The sequence below is a fragment of the Rhinolophus hipposideros genome (genome assembly GCF_964194185.1).
Source record: "Rhinolophus hipposideros genome assembly, chromosome: 10".
In the NCBI taxonomy this organism is placed as follows: domain Eukaryota; kingdom Metazoa; phylum Chordata; class Mammalia; order Chiroptera; family Rhinolophidae; genus Rhinolophus; species Rhinolophus hipposideros.
The window spans coordinates 52,098,753-52,116,145 of NC_138056.1; the positions used below are offsets into that span (position 1 = coordinate 52,098,753).

At 45.1% G+C, this 17,393-nt stretch overlaps 1 protein-coding gene across 11 annotated transcripts in view; it reads right to left on the reverse strand.

Moving 5' to 3' along the window:
• TENM4 (teneurin transmembrane protein 4) overlaps positions 1–17,393 on the reverse strand; it is a 985,233-nt gene that overhangs the window by 728,021 nt on the left and 239,819 nt on the right. For 9 of the 11 annotated variants that reach the window (XM_081062105.1, XM_081062104.1, XM_081062097.1 and 6 more), the window contains exon 1: positions 3,526–3,936. The exons of 1 other annotated variant lie outside the window; for it this stretch is intronic. The gene's annotated coding sequence lies outside the window, so the exon portion shown is untranslated. Of the gene's footprint in view, positions 1–1,971; positions 2,297–3,525; positions 3,937–17,393 lie in introns of those variants that run through there. One more of the 11 variants, XM_081062098.1, reaches the window with a different exon arrangement.

The following is a 17,393-nucleotide window of genomic DNA, read 5'->3' on the forward strand; positions in this document are numbered from 1 at the left end:
ACCATAGAACATCTATGTCCTTCGTCTTGCTTGAAGAACCCTGGGGGCGTTCAATTCCCCAAACATTCATAAGGACCTACTGCAGGCAAGGCACCGACAAGAGAAGACACTCGTTCACCCCAGGAAATCCGCTCCGACTGGTCCAGCACCACTAGGTGGAAGGACTTCCCGTCATCACTCTCCCCAGAGAAAACAGATTCTCAGATTCTTTCTCATCATGCCCTTATAACGCCTACAAAGAGGGGAATCCGTTTTTGCACTGTGTCTGGCCTTGCCGTACACCTCCCTCCCCAGGACACACGGGGAGGGACACACACACACACACACACACACACACACACACACACACGCTTTCAACGCCACCACCTGTGAAAACATCCCTCCTAACTTTGGCGAGGAGAGCTCCTGGGCAAGGCTGCGCCGCAGGGCGCCCGGGGCGCGCCTGGGACCCGGAGCGCGCGGACCAGCGCGGGAGAGGGGTGGGAGGCGCACCCGGGACCCCGCGCGGCGCGGCGCGGCGCTGGGGGCTACCACGCAGCCTGGAACCGGGCGGCCTGGGCTCGCGTGGCCCGCCCAGGCCCCGCCCACCCCGCAGCCTGGCTCGCGCTGATTGCAGCTCTGCCGGCCCAGGAGCCCGAATCCGACGGCACCCTCCGGACGTCCGCAGAAAGCGAGAGGGGGGCCCGGCGGGTGCGGCTGACACCGGAACCCCGGAGACGGCCAGGGGCCGGCGAGGAGGAGGGCTGCGCCCGGCCCCTGCCGAAGAGGGGGAGCGGGAATGAGCCGCCCCTGCGCGCGGGGAAACAGGTTGCTGCCGCGCCCCGTCCCCTCCCCGCAGCCGCCGGGGAGCGAACGCAGCCCCTCCTGCGCGCCCTCCTCCTTCCCGGACCTCCGCGGCGGAGCCCGGGCCCTTCAGGCAGCCAGGTTAAAGGCGCCTACGGCAAGGTCAAGGCGCGGCCGGCCGCCACCGGGGGATTTTTCCCAGCAGAGCACGAGCTTTGCAATCGCATTGTTAAGGATCATGGCAGCGGCAGGAAACCCAAAGGGCCCCACAGGTCTGCGCGAGAGAGGATTTATTTTACAGCGCGGAACACTCACAGGGCACCCAGATATCAGGGGGGAGAGAATGTGGGGTTTCAGGACCCCGGAATGTGGCAAAAACAAAACAATCCCCACCCAGGCACACCACCCCCTCCCGACTGCGGGGGGAAGGGACTTGAGGGGCCACTGTGCCCCCGACTTCAGCGTTCCGCAGGTCTGTTAGGTCTGGGTGGCTTATCCCTCCACAGGCGAAAAACAAGATTTAAAAACACTCTACTACTGTTGGTTCCTCTATCGAAAACCATCAGCGTGGCTACAGGCTGCGGCGGTGAAGGGAAGCAGCGAGATGGGGAGAGAATAAACGCCACAGAAGCAAACTGCCTTCCGCGTAGGAGAAAAGCTAGGGAGAAGGAAGCCATACTCCGCACCCATCCCCATTAGCGCCGGGCTAGCCCAGGAACCCAGAAATAGGTGCATCATGGTGGCCGACCCTGGCAGAGGCCAGTATGCTCCTTCCCAACCTCCCGTCAGAGTGGACCAGGATGGCTGATGCCTGGCATCTCCAAAGGGGACCAGGCATCGCAGGCAGGTTTCAAACACGTGAAGGGCACTGGGTGTGAAAGATGGAGGGGGGGGCAAAGAAGGGGGACTTTGAGGTTTCGCAGGACACGAAGTCAGTTTCCTAAAACAGCATTCCCTGGAAGTCCAGCCAACATCCCTTCGGGTTCTGAGGATTCAATGGACCCTGAGTTCTGACCGGCGTTTTCTCTAGGATCCACCCCGGCTCCTCTACCCAGTCCCTGCATCGATAACCGGTTCTGTGGGGACAGTAGCATCAGCACCCAACGCCCATGGCAGAAGTGGGCGCCGCCTTGATGTGAGGCGGCTCCCTGCTCTCCGGTCCCGGGGTGGGAGCGCCCCGGTACTTACATTCCCTAAGCAGGCAAACTTTCAGGCTTGTCTTTCGCGAACCGGCTGTTGGTATCACGCTTCTGGGTAATCCTTCAGGCCGTTTATATAACTGCCGGAGAAGCCGGTGGGCTGATCTCGCTGCGTGCGCGGCCGCACAGCTCAGCACATGGGCACCCCCTGCGCCCCCGCGCTCGGATCCGGAGCGTGCCCCACCGCGGCCTTCCACAAAGCAGCAGGGCGATTTCGTGGGCTAGTCAAACACCAAGAGTGCAGGCAGAATCCGGCAAAACCCAAGCTGCCTCTCTACGCCGCTTTCGCTGCATCGGTGGCTTATGGAGAACTGCATCTCTACGAACCTTCTCGCCTGGGCTGGGAGGTAGGAGGGGGGTAGGGACCAGGCGGGGATCGGCGCGGTTCTTGAAGAGGTACCGTACCCAACTGAGTAATATAATAATACCCTCGTCCACGTGGACCAGGGTGCACAAATCGCCTTAATGTCTCGCCCTGGAAGGGGAGCCAATTTCCAAAGTTAGTGACCACGCAGTTGAATTTCCAGTACTTTCCAACCTAGCCTAGGTGGGGGCAGGGCTGAGAAGCGGCCCGCAAAGCCCACCCTACCGCCCGCCAACGAGGACTCACCAGTTGAACCTCCCCTCGCCCCAGGAGTTAGCTGTGTATTCCCTGGTTGCGTGTACACACACACACACACACACACACACACACACACACACTCACACTCACCCCGCGATACCACCTTCCCGTCTGCTCCTCCAACAGAAAGACTGCATTTTTAAATCTCGAGGAAAACGACTAAGAAGCTCGGTGATCACATTTCAACGCGGAGCACATTTCCCGAAGCCGGGGGTACGAGTAGTTACACACACACACACGCACACCCGGGGAGCTCTGAGAATCCACCCGGCGGCCACAGCCTCAACTCGCTCAGAAGGGAACGTAAACACCGCTGCAAGGCGGCGGGCCAGGAGAGGCGAGCGCCGCACCCGCTGCGGAGGGTGCGGGGCTGGGATCTTGTCTACCGGGTTTCCGCTCGAACCGCGCACGCGGGGCCACTGCAGCCGGCGCTCACCCCGCAGGGCAGGCTGCAACGTCTGAAGCCCGGCGCCGCCTCGCGGGATCCTCCAGCGCCCGCCGGGGTGTTTGGGTCGTCAGGTCTGCAGAGCGGCTGCAGGGCACTCGGGGTGGAAGGGGATCCCGGCGAGGCCGACGAACCCGGGGCGCGCCGCTTCCCTCGCACCCTGGGTCCCGAGTGCCTCGCCCGCGCCGAGCTCCCTGATCTCCCCTCACACTCGCTCCCAGGCTCCGGGGGCTGCAGCGTCGGAGCCTCGGGGTTCCAGACTGGCTCGCGTCGCCGGCAACCCACACCCCAAGCCTCCTTCCCTTCCACCCCTAGTGCGGGCCGGGGGAGCAGGCGAGCGTTCCCCGGAACCTCGGGCATCCGCGGACACTGCCCCGACCCTGCCACAGCTCGTGAGCGCAGAGAAGCGCGAGAGCCGGCGAGGCGCCGCCGCGGTCCCCAAGGCGCTTTTCGTAGAGCGGATCACGCTGCCTTACCGTGGCTGCAGACTGCCACCGCCCGGGAAGCGGGGAAGAGGGCGGCAGGGAAGCAGGGCGCCGCGCTGGTAGCTCCTCTCGCCCTGGGAGGCGCGGTTCCTCCGCTCCGCGAGCCCGAACTGGGTGCCCAGGAAGGAGCAGGTCCCGGCTCTGCGCTCAGCTCCAGGGACACCAACAATAGCTCCCGCGGGGAGCGGAGCCCCAGCGAGCCTCCAGCAGCGCGCGCACGCCGGGCTCCCGCTCCCGGCCGTTCCCGGCCGGCGTCCCTGCCAGCACTGCTGCCCCACATGGAACAGCTGCAATCCCGAGGCTTCTGGGGGGGTGGGGCGGGTGTGTGCGCGCGCGCGTGTGTGAGTGTGTGTGTTTAATAGCTTCCCTCCTCTGCTTCTCCTCCCTGCCTGTTCGCCTGCCTGCCTCCGTCCCCCACCCTCGCTCTCTTACACACAGACAGAGAGGGCGAGCGAGAGAGACACACACACACTCACACACACACGCGCACGCACACGCAGGTTACATGAATGGGAGGCGGGAGCCAATCCCGCGCGGCTGGGTGAGCCGCGGCGCACGGGCTCCGGGAGCAGGGCCGCACCACGGCGCCGGGGGGCGCCACGCAGGTGATGCGCCGCCTCCCGCGGCCGCTCACCGGCTTCTGGGCTCTGCTCTCGCCACGGTCTTTCTCGCGCCTGCCCCTTGCCCTCCTCCTTCTCCGCTTCTGTCTCTACCTTCTCTTTTTCTTTTCTTTCTCGAATTCTCCAAGTTCTCTCAGTTCAGTGTTTTTCTCGGTCTCCTCTTACCGTCCTCGCTTGCCTTTCTCGCCCCTTTTCTCAAACTTTCTCTTTCCTTAGCCCGACTTTTCTCTGCTTCCTCTCCTCTTGCCTTTTGTTCTCTTTCCTCCCTCTTTAGCTTTCTCTCCCGTCTCTCTGTAGTATTGTCTCCTCTCCCTCCCCCCTTCACTTGCTCCCGGGTCTCTCTGGGGTGCGTGGCCTCCCTCTCTGCCTACCCCCTGATATTATTTCTCACACACACACACACACACACACACACACACACACACACACCCTCCACTTTGCCAGGGACGATCTCTCTTACGTTGCTGCTGCAGCAGAGAGTTAATTAAGAGCTGAGAACCTGAGTTCCTTCTTCAGGCAGACAAGATATCCAAAGAATAGCTCTCTTTCCTTTGACGACTTCTCCTAAACCATGGTAACAGCTAGTGAGTCGTGATAACAATCATTTAAAAAAATAACTGCAGTGAACAGGGTCTCAGAGATGTCTGTCCTTCCATGTCTGGATTGTGATCGCCAGCGCACTTCCAAGAGGACAGTTTTATATGATGGGAGAGGCAGCTTGGTACAGTGGCTACTCTGGCGAGTGCTTTGGAAAAGAACTGGAGAAATTCCCACCCCCTGATCTTCTGCATGCTAGCTGTGTAACAGTGCAAACCAACCCAGCCTGTGTTCTAATGTGTAAAATGAAAAGAGAAAACAAAGAAAGAACTGGGCATATAGGAGATGCTCAACTAATGTTAGTTTCTTTCCCTGCCAACTCTTAAAAGAAAAACTCCCTTAATGATCTTCTGCTACATTATATCTCCATGATCTAAAGCACTTAATGACCGAGAAAATGTGACAATACAAATTTCATATGCATATGAAACAAGGTGTAGGATATTTTTAAAAACCCTACTGTGTGGTCAGGAGATTGTCTAGCCAGTTGCCATCCTCTGATTACAGAGGCAACAGAGAGATTATAAACATGAGGTGCTAAAACGCCCCTTTAACATCTAACTAAGGCATGCCAGAAAGGCAGGCATGGGGTAAGGGTGGGTGGGAAGTTTCCGTGCACTCTGTCCGGTTTATTTTTAAAATAGTCATAACTGAACACTGACCAGTGACAAAGCCTCTAAGACTAACTAAAATGTCATGTTTCTGCCTTTGGATAGCATTTATCAATTTTGTGTCCTCCCTGCAGACATCAAATGCTGGGCATAAGCTGTGATTGGCAGTCATATTCAGTCCTTCAACAAGTACTTGTTGACTACCTACTCTGTGGTTAGCACTGACATTGGATCAGTGGTGAGGCCAACAGGCTCTGCCTTTGTGAGTATATAATACAGTGGACATGTCTGATGAATGTGTAATAGGAAAATGAGTCATATATAACTTGAGAATTGCTATCTGGTGGGTGGGCAAATTTTTTCAAAATACGAGGTTCATGTCAGAGGGGATAAGAAAGGGATCCTTGAGAGTAAAAATTCTGGAATCCACTGTTCATCCGTGCACCTCATTTGACCAATGAGAAGACGGAAGTCCAAATGTTAAAATAAATGTAATGGGTGAAAGTATAATGAGAAACAAGGTATTTTGCATAGTCTCAAAGATTCTTTGTAATTTCAAAAGAAAAATAGTGACTTTACAGTTGAAAAATCTGGCCAATTCCACTTTCATCAGGTAATTAATAAATCAGCATTACTGAGAATCTGACAAATAGACATGTACCTCCTGATATGATGCACTGAGAAAGACATAATATTATTTCTGTGGTATTCCTGACAAAATGAATAGACTGTATCTAATCATGAAAAACATCAGACAAACGTAAACTGAGGACCATTCAATGAAATAACTGTTATGGACTCTGCAAAAATCCTGAGGTCATGAAAAACAGACTCCAGAACAGTTCCAGATTAAAGGAATGGTTTATAAGTAGTTGTCATGGCAATAAATGCAACATGTGGTCCCGGATTGAGACATTAAGGGGATAATTGGTAAAATTAAAATAAGGTCTGTAGGTTAGATAATAGCATATATCATTACCTAATTTTGATCATTACCATGGTTATGTAGGAGACTAGTGTTGTTTTTAGGAACTACACATCTGATGTATTTAGAGGTTTAAAAAAAGATGAACAAAGCCCAACCCCCACCTTCCGGGAGAAGCACAGTGTGGGGAGTTTCTGCCTGAGGAACAGGCAGAATGTGAACACAGGATGCCCAGTCAAAACCTTAAGGGGAAGACTTCCTGTAGGAGGTGGCATTCAAGCTGAGTTTTTAAGGCAAGGGAGTTAGCTAGTCCATGAAGGGAGGGGAACTGCTTTTTAAATAGATTTAACAGTATAAGGACATGGACAAAGCATTATGGCTACAGAGTTGGCATGTGAAGGAAGTGCCTGGGTGGAGTCTAGAGCAGTAGTTAGGGTTGAATCTTGATAGGGCCTGAAAGAAGCTCAGGATCTCAAACATCCTGGAAGCTCAGGTACTGAGTGGGGGTGGGGAGCAGAGACTTATTAAAGGCTTTAAAGTAGAGGAGGCATGGGATTTTAAAAGGTATTTGAAAAAGAAGATCTGGCAGCACCTGGAGAAATGGATTAAAGAGAATGGCTTGGGAAGACCAAAGATGTTTAGTTAGGTCCTTTAGGTAAACTAAGGCAATTGCAGTGAGAATGGAGATGGGAGGAGAGACTTGAGAGAGATCAAAGATGTAAAATGAACAGATTTTGGTGACTGGTTGGGTGGGGGTAGGCAAGGAGAAGTCCAAAGTGACTCCAGCTTGGGTATCTGGGTGGAGGGTGCCACTATTCCCTTGGATGTCAAGAGAATTCAGGAGGAAGTGGTTTTAGAGGAAAAAGTGAGGTCAGTTGTTAACATATTGTAATCTAACTCTACAGCTAGCTGGAGAGTCTCTGTATGGCCACTCTGTGCCATAGGAAACACTGCTGTAATATTCAGACTAAGACCCTCCTAACAGCCAGCTGCATGTATTACCCAGGAAACAAAGAAACAACGACAAAATAGTAGATTGGTTATGGTAGCAGTACATTATTTATGATAATGGGGAAAAAAATTGAAACAGCCTAAAGGGTCAAGTAGGATAAGTAAATTGTGATAGCCTTGCTGGAATATTATGCAAACTCTAAAGTTTTTCTCTTTTTTCTTGCAGAGTTTTTCAGTCCATGGAAAAATTCCAATGTTATCACGTTAACACAATTTTTTTAAAGCAGACTTCAAAATTGTTAACTACGTAAAAATTCTCATGGAGAATAATCTGAAGAAAAAGCCAAATATTAACGATGGTTGCCTCTGAATGATAGCATTATGAGTAAGCTATATTTTCTTCTTCGTGCTTTTTTCATACTTTCTAACTTTCCCACAATGAACATTCATTACTTTCATAACAAAAATAAAAAGCTGTCATTAAAAAAGACCAAAAATTGAAATGACGCCCCCCACACTCCTCTTCCACTTTATCCCTTTTCAATCCATCCTTCCCACTCCCCCTTAAGACTAACCACCTTTTAAGCTTTATCTTTGAGAGTGAAATAAGAAGGCATTTAACAAATCAGCAGAAATTATTAGCTGGGCTGGAGAGGAGGGGAAGGTGTTCTTATGTAGGCAGATAGGTTGTTAGAGCTGTTGAAACTGTATATATTAATGTTTGCACTGCCCTTATTGATTCTGTGATATGTTACAAGAAAAAGAAAACCTATAGTGAGGCCATGAAAATGTGAGTTTTTAAAGGGCAAGTTTTAATTAGGAAATGTGTTTATTTGCAAAAACAGTTGAGTCCGGCAATTCCTGTAAAATTGTTTCAGAGAGCTGGTATTTCAGGCAAGGAGACATGTAGGGCCAAGGGACAATGCTTTGTGGCTGTTGTCTGATACGACATAAATATGCAAGCTGGTTACATAGGAATTGAACACCCACTGATAAGCACCATCAGACGCTCCCAATTAGGGGCTAGGGGGGTAATTGCAGGCCAGTGGATGTTCTCATTTCTTAGAGAGGTTGCTGTAAATGGCTCTCTGGTAAGGTTTCCTCAGCATCAGTGAGTTTTCATCTCCCAGAAATGTTTACTACGTATGTGGATAGGCCAACCTAATACACCTTACAGAGGCATAGCCCTTTCACCTTTTCAAATCCCCCTCCCCATATCTGCTGATTGGCCTTCGCCTTGTACCTACCCTGGCTGGGTTCCTGTTTTTTCCAGTTTACATGTAAGGAACAGAGACCCAGAGGGCCAGAGCAGTGGCAGGAACTAAAGGAAGAACAGGAGACATTTTGGAAAGCCCCCTCCTGGCACTCTAGAATCTTCATGGATATTATCTCATCAAATCTTTAAGATAACTTGGGAAGGAGGGTGAGTAAACTGAGACTTCTGTGATTCTGGCTCAACAGAATCAGAATTGGAACCCGGTTCTCCAAAATTCCCAAGACAGTGCTTTTCCCCATTTTTTTTCAAGCTAAGAGGTGAGGCTAGTTATTATTCTCTGGCAGGTTAGTCAGCTCAACCTATGAGCTGTCTTTCTGTCTTGTGGGAATTCAAAGCTAATACTGGGGTAAAAAATGACTTTAGAATGTGTCTGCTAGAGAAGAAGAGGAAAGCCTCTACTTGGATTCACTGTAAGTTTTCTCTTTTAGAGAAATGGTGGGATCTTGTCTCTCTCCGCCCCCACTCCAATGACCAGCCAAGTATTTGGCACTCAGAGGTTCTTAATAAATATTCCCTCACTGAATGAAGAAACCAAGGCCACTAACAAAATAGCTACGTAGCATGTACTGAGCACTGTGCCCAGAACTAAGCAAAGGGCACTGCCTCATTTAAATTGCAGAGCAACACCATGTGATAAATATGACTATTACCCGTATTCCATCGGTGAGAAAACTGAGACTTACAAAAGGTAGGCAATTTGTCCAAGGTCACATGACTAATAAATGGCAAAGCCAGATTCCAACTTGTATTGTTCTGAGTTCAGGCTCTTAGCCACCACACCGTATTAGATGGGTGGATGGACAGAATTAACGATACTGGTGGTGAAGTGCGCTCTCTGTGAACTGCAGTCCACTTTGAAGGTATGGTTATCTCGTCTAGATAGAGTAGGCCATGCCATTTCTCCACGATTACAGCCTGTTTATGCCCTTCATCACCTGTTTCACAAGCTGAAATTATTTGTGTATGCATTTGTTTCACTTTTTATTAAAAAAAAAAACAAAAGCATTTGCCCAACCTGTGGCCCAGGTCCCGTGAGTATCTTGGTCACTGCTGGGATCTCAGTATGTAGCACAGTGCCTGGCACAAAGTCAACATAACAATGAATATTTGTGAAATGAATGGATGAATGTGGGTTCCCAACCCTCTTAAGTATGTGTGCATGCACTTGTGAAAGATGGGTGTTTGACACACAGTTCCCCTCCCCTGCCACACGATGCTCTCTGCCTGTGAAGGCATGGTGGATTGGGTAGTGGGGCTAAGATTCAAGTGAGTATATAATGGTTCTGATTGCTCCTCCACTGACATTGGTTCCCAGCTAGCAGGGAAAACACTGATCAGAAAACAGCAGCATCTGTTGGGGTCAAAGGTGACGAGCTGGCAAAATTCCAAGGTGGAAGCAGCCTCTCTGATTAGGTCAACCACCCCTTTCACAGCAGAGAGGTGCTCTATCATTGCTTACACAACGTTTTCTTTCCAAGGGATGGTGGCAATGCTCTATCTCCTCAAAAGGAGCTCTCCTAAAGCTTTCCTCCTGCATGCTTAATGACATGATACATACTTTCCCAAAACCACGCATCTTAGCAGAAGCCTCCATTTTGCCAGTTTTTGTCTTATGTCTTCGTATAATTTGCCTAACAGGCTTCTTTGCGACTAGTGAGGATTTGCCTTTCTCATGATAGGTAGATCAGGTGGCAGAGGCTGGTCTTCTACAAAGCTACACCAAATTCATTCCCAGTCCTGGAAGTCTGTAGCCTTTATTACAACTGCATTTTGATCCAGAGGGTCATGGGTCCAGAAATCATCAAGAATGTAACAAACGAAGCAAAAGGGGACCACAAAGACCTCCACTAAATTACCAAAGCCTCTGTAGGGTGATTCCAATGACTGTCACGCCAGACACTGACCTAATGCTTTACACATATTCATACATTTCATCCTTCTAACAACCCTATTAAAAAAATTCTGTTATGACTCCCACATCAGATTGTAATACAATATTTCTAGACCTTATCAGCCTGTGGGTCAGAAGAAGTAACATTAATATTCATTCCCAAATAGCACATACTGTTCTCTTCTGCATAGTACTTTTTCCATTATACAATATATCTCGGGATAAAGTGCCTCCTCATTCTTTTTTTTATGGTTGAATACTATTTCATTACATGGATGTACCATTTGAATTCAGCCACAGGCATCTCAGTGATTATACTATATTCATTTAAATAAATCTCTATCAACTAACATAAGACCAGGCATATAGTAGCTGCTCAAAATTGTTAAATAAGGGAATTAAATTATCACCATCAAGTCTGTTGACTTTGAAAAAGAAGTAACCCAGAGGATCCTGAAGTTTTACATCAGTTGGGAAAGAATGAACATTTCAATTAACAGTGTAACTGAAAAGCCATTTGATGGGGGATGATAGTTAATTCCTGTCCCTTATGGAATCCATTTAAACTTTTCACACTAAACATAAAAAAAATGAAAATTCTAGAATAAAACATAGATGAAAATGTACATGATTCAGGAGGTAAAGAAAGAAGACGGATTTAAGTGTGATGTAAAAAGGAAAAAATCATAAAGGAAAATGTCAAAAATTTGATATCAAAATTTTGAAATGTTTGTATATTTATAAAAACCAAGAAAAAATCAAAAGAACAACAAAATGTTGGGAAATATTTAAAACATACGTGAAAAGTGCTATTATCCTTAATATTTAATGAAGATTTATAAATATGTAAGAAAAAGTCATCTCAATAGAAAAGTAGACAAAAGGCATAAAAAGCTAATTTACTAAAAAGTACAAAGCTAAATATATGGTAGATATGTAACTCATTCATAACTCCAAGAAATGAAAGATACAATAATAGTGAGTTGTGTTTTTTTTTAACTTATCAAATGAGAAATGTATCAGAGAAAAATGACATAACTAGAAAACAGTTACTCTCCCTATATTGCCAATTGGCACAACCTTTCTGAAAGAGAATTTAGTGATATTTACCAAAAGCAATATTTTCCATTGTGTGGAGCTTTCAACCCACGAATCTATGTCCACCTTTAATGGAGTTAATTAAAAGAAAATAACCATGGACAGAAAGAATTATGTCAGAGTCTTAATGTCAGTAGTAATAGGGACAAATTGGAATAATCTAAGTGTCAACCAATTAGCAAATAATCAAATGTATTATGGCATATCACAGAATGAGGAACTATTACACAGCTCTTACAGATCATGGTGTTGAAGACTAATGAATTTGGAAAGGATTCACAATAAATATTTTTGTGACCTTTCTTTAACTTCTTATGGAAAATTCCAAACAAATGTAAAATTTGGTGAATAAACTATACCCATCACTTAGTGTCAATGATTATTAATTCACGGCCAATCTTGTTTTATCTGTATCCCTACCTACTTACTCTCTCCCCCAGTGTTATGACGGAAATACCAGGCAGCATATCATCAGGTCCATAAATATTTCAGTAGATATCCCTAACATATATGAACTATTTTTGAAAACCCACAATATATGACTACATTTTAAAATAACAATACTATATTAACGTCATAAACTATCCAGTTTATCTTCAAACTGCCCTGATTGGTTCATAAATCCCTCCCCCCCCCCTTTTTTTTCAGCTTGTTTGCGTCAGGATCCAGATAAACTCCATGCATTGTAATTGGTTGGTATTATCTCTTGTCTCTTTTTTTTCAGCTTGTTTGCGTCAGGATCCAGATAAACTCCATGCATTGTAATTGGTTGGTATTATCTCTTGTCTCTTTTCACCTATAGGTTTTCCTCCATATATCCCCTCGCTGCCACCCCACCTTGCACATACTGGTTAAAGAGACTGAGCCTTTTGTCCTTTAGAGTCTCCCATAACCTGAGTTTACTGATTGTGTTCTCTTCTGGTTTAACATGGTCTTCTACATCTTATATTTCCTGTAAACTGGTATTTCTAGAAGTTCAACCCAATTCAAAGTTAATTCTTTTTGGGGTCAGACTACTCTCTAGATGGTATTTGTACTTCCACCTGTCTTTGTGGTGTTAGAAGTCTTTGATGCTAATGGACGAGATTCATCATTTCACTAGAGGTTGTAAACTGCTCATATTCTGATTCTGCCATTCCCTCTTCTCTTTTAACTGGAATAATTCTATAAAGGGAAACTTCCTCTCATGAACTATTTGCGTACTGAAAAAGCAGGATAAATGTTGGAGTCTTTCATTTTATTTATCAGTTTTCTAAAGAATAAGTTGATTCCCTAGCATCCTCTAGAGTTAAGCAATGAGATTTTTTGGGGGGTGGGGGTGGGTACAGTCATTATGAGCTCATGTATTTAAATATATTTTATGTATTTTCATTCATTTCAATGTTTATTCACATTGATATTCAAATTGCCCCATCTTTGGCCGATGGGAACATCTTCATATTGCCTGTTGCCTACTGAACTTTGATAGCCTCTTTATTTTTTTCCCTTTTTTTTTTTCTGGAATAATAAGAAGTTTCAGGGACATCTGGTACCTATCCAGAACCAGATCTGGAATCATCCATTTTTTTCCGGAGGATCCCTAGTTCTTTTTAGTGGGAAATGGTTTTTAGAAACCACAATCTTGTTATTAGGAGTTGCTCGTTGCCTTATTTTGATGGACAGGTTTAGAAGATATGTAGTTTTTTTCAAAAGGAAAATTCACTGTGAGTATATAACAATACTTTTAATTCACTTTTTAATTAACTTCTTTAGTCTTCTATCTGAATTTCCCTTCTTCCATCACAAATAATAAATCATGCTGTAGAAAAATATTTACTGATTTGGGAAAATAGCCATACTATCTACTTCAGTGGGAAATAATCCCATGCATATGTAAATCATATATATGTCAAATATATATCAAAGATATGCAAGTAATCAGTGATTATTTCTTGATGATGAAATTAATGGTAATTTTTGTTTTATTTTAGTTTCCTTTTACTTTTTTTCTTATTAGTGTTTACAAAATTTCCATAATAAACCCATTTCATTTTTCCTATAAGAAAAAATTTGCTAAAAAGCAAAAATAAACCAGATGGTATAAATTATAATGTAGTAAACTGTCTGCCAATCTTTATACGTGGATAGAATAATGATATTCTATTACATCTATGGAGTGTTTTACAATGTACAAAGCATTTTACATCCATTGTCTCCCATCATTGTCACAGCAGCACTGTGGGGTAGTAGACAGGATAGGAATATTGTCTTATAGGATAAGAAAATTGAGGTTTAAAAGGATCACATATGATGGAATCAAACCTAGATCTCAGGGCTCCTGACTTCTTGATCAGTGTTCTCTCCCTGGCATAAGACCTGTCTCTAGATGATTGTTCCTATGAAATCATTTTATGGTAAGACAAGAAGACCCTGCAGTGTCCCGCCTGCTGCTTAGAATGTTTTTCTTAGAGCCCTCTTTCTTTAGCCTGAGATTCGGAGGCCCATAAAAATGCTAATACTTATTTTTCAATTTAATTTTTATTTGTATCAAAGTGATTCATTCATTGCCATACTTTTAAAAGTCAAATACTCTACAAGGATGTTAGTGCAAAACACCAGTCCTCTGCCTTACAATTCACCAACCTGCTCTACCTAATGTCCCTTGTACCCAGAGGCAACCGCTTTTTTGAGCTATTTCTTCTGATTTTCATTTCTATATTATTACATAATCTGTTTCTACTGCAATTTCTAGGTTTTTAATTGTTGATATTATCAATGTACTTTCTGTCATAGGAGATGATAATTTAACTGCCTTTTTTCCCCTTTACACCGACACTTCTCTTTCCCCCATCCTTTCAATGTACTTGCATCATAATTTTTAGTTAAACATTAGTGTTTTCATTATTGTGATTGTGTAAAAATTATAGTGTACTATGATGTACTGTATTGCATTACTTTTTGTTTCCTCTTGAGTTAATACTTGGATCTTTTTTTTTTTATAAGATTTTATTAGGGAAGGGGAACAGGACTTTATCGGGGAACAGTGTGTACTTCCAGGACTTTTTTCCAAACAAGTTGTTGTTCTTTCAAACTTAGTTGTGGAGAGCACCGTTCAGCTTTAATTTGTTGTCCTTTCAGTCTTAGTTGTGGAGGGCACAGCTCAGCTCCGGGTCCAGTTGCCGTTGCTAGTGGCAGGGGGCGCAGCCCACCATCCCTTGTGGCAGTCGAACTGGCAACCTTGTGGTTGAGAGCGCACTGGCCCATGTGGGAATGGAACAGGCAGCCTTTGCAGTTAGGAGCCCGGAGCTCCAACCGCCTGAGCCACTGGGGCCGACCCAGTAATTGGATCTTTTCTCCCCACTATTTGCTTAAGGGTTTTAGGTATCTATCACTATTTCATCTCTAAACTGTGCCAAATTATAAAACTGCTCTCAGCACATTCCAATCCATCAAATAATCTGTCAATTTCTTTTCTGCCCTTATATTTGCTTTCTTTTTCTTTCTCCTTTCCTTTCCTTTCTCACATGAATTTAATTTCCCTTTGTCTAAATCTTCCAGGCTTTCTAGGCCTGCTGCACAGCTCTTGTTCTGGGATCTCCTTCCACCATATTTTTGGCAAGTCTCTTGGATCTCACTCCTGTATTTGTATCTTTAGTTTCCAGGATCTCATGACTTCCTCCCCCTTTGTTTCGTCTTCACGCTGAGAACAGATGAATGGGAGGTAAAATTTGAGAACCGATGTGTCTGGATATCAAATTCTAGGTTGGAAATAAATTCCCTATAATTTAAAGGACATTGATGGTTCCAATGTCCTCTTGCTGCTGGTGTTGCTTTTAAAAAGTCTGATAACATTTTGCTTCTTTATCCTGTTTATGTGATCTTTTCCTCCTCCCTCTCTGAAAATGTTTAGGGTCCTCTCTTTTCCCCAGTATTCAGAATTTATATGATGATTGTCCTGGATCTTCTTTCTCCCAGTATGCTGAGCTGTTTCTGGGTTCTTTTACTCTGGAAACTGAGAGCTTTGTTTGAAATTTTAATTGGTGATTTCCTTATTCTCTATTTCCAAAACTCCTTGTATTCAAATATTGGACCTGTTAAACTGTTTCTATATTTAAATCTTCTCTTTCTTATTTTTCATATTTTTATCTTTTGTGTTCTACTTTTTGGGAGATTTTCTTAGATTTGTCTACCCACCCTCCTGTTGACATTTTTATTTCTGCTTTCATATTTTTAATTTTAAAGGTCTTGCGTTAGTTGTTTAAATGTTTCTCTATAAATAGCCTCTGGTTCTCTTTCATTTACATATCTTTCTTTATCTCCTTAAGGATATTATTGATACATTTTACAAAGTTTTCTGCTGTTTCCTGTCTCTATGCGATTTGAGGTTTAAAAACTTTGTTGTTTTGTAAGGGCTTTGCTCAGATATTGGAGATCTATGGCTACCCAGGCCCATTCAGCTAAAACCTGATTAGAAATTTTAGGGTGCACGAGCACGCCTTGTTGCCTGGTGGGTTTCCCTGTGAGGATGATCTGGCTGGGTCATTTTATTGTTAGGTGATTCCCTAACAGTACCTGTAAGTCTTTTCTCAGGGGCCATTCCGTTTCACCAGCAAGGATTTCTCCAGAAAGGATTCTCCAGTCTCTTCCTGGGGAGGACAAGATTGGCTGCCAAGATTTTCTAGAAGCCTAATGAGGGGGAGGGATTGGAAGGTGGTCTCAGCATTTCTATATACATTTCACTTACTCCTCTTGTTTTTGTTTCCAGCACAGTGTCTGTACCCTTAGCTCTGCTGTTTTCCACGTATTCAGAGCTTCTCAGGCTCATTCACTCTAGGCCATGGATCTCCAGTCCTCTCCTTGTTGGAGGAGGGGACAGGCACCCAGTAGAGCAGGACAGAAGAGGGAATCTTAAGACGTTCAACCAATCTTCCTACTTTCAACCCTATCCAGACCCTTCATTTTCAGAAGTGCCTGAGCTTCTGATTTCTGAGCGTTCCTGGAGCTCTGCAGTGAAAATGAGATCGCTTCTGGGTTTTCACCACCTATAGCTTAGGTTTTCCTTTCTCAGGTCTGTCGAAATCGATTATTTCTTGTCCATCTGCTTTACAGATCCAAAATGCTATTGTCTCCTCTCCAGTTCTTCTTTCCTTTGCGGTTTTGTTCCTTTTATTCATTTTTCTATCATTGTAATAGGTCGTTGGGGTGGGCGTAAAAGTGTTATGTGCAATGGAAGTCCAAAGGCTTCTTCAAGGCCAGCACTTTAAGAGGTTTCCAACCACCTTCACGGTCCTGAGCTCCTTCTCAGAGCAGCACTATGGCCCTATTGTGTTTCACTTATTTATTTTTTTGCTTTTTCATTTTCTTATATTGTCTGGGTTTTTTTCCTTGTTTTTTTTTAACTTTTTTTTCTTCATTAGTTTCAGATGTACAAAACAATGTAATAGTTAGACGTTTATCATTTATATCCCTCACACTGTGTGAATCCCCCTGCCCCCATCCACTATCCCTCTGACATGGCACCGAGCCATTCCATTTCCACTGTCTCTATTCCTAACGCTGTACTTGTTTACTGCACCTAGGGCTGTAGGTGAAATTGGGAGCCTGAGCTTCCTCACCTTTCAAGAGCAGATAATAGCACCTGCATGGTTGGTTGTAATGAGGATACCTGGGATGCTATCTGTTTAGTTCCTAGTCCTTGGAAAGCTATCAGTAAAGACCAGCTATATTTTTTAATACTGAAATTACTGCACGCTGTGTTGAGGGTGGGAGGGAGGAAAGCTCATTGGGTTACTGAGGGAGAAAGTAATGCATAGGAAACTAGAGGAGCCTCTTCTACATGCTTTGGTGACAAATTCTGGATTATAAATAAGTCATAATAGTAATGCCGATCACTAATATTTACTAAGAACAT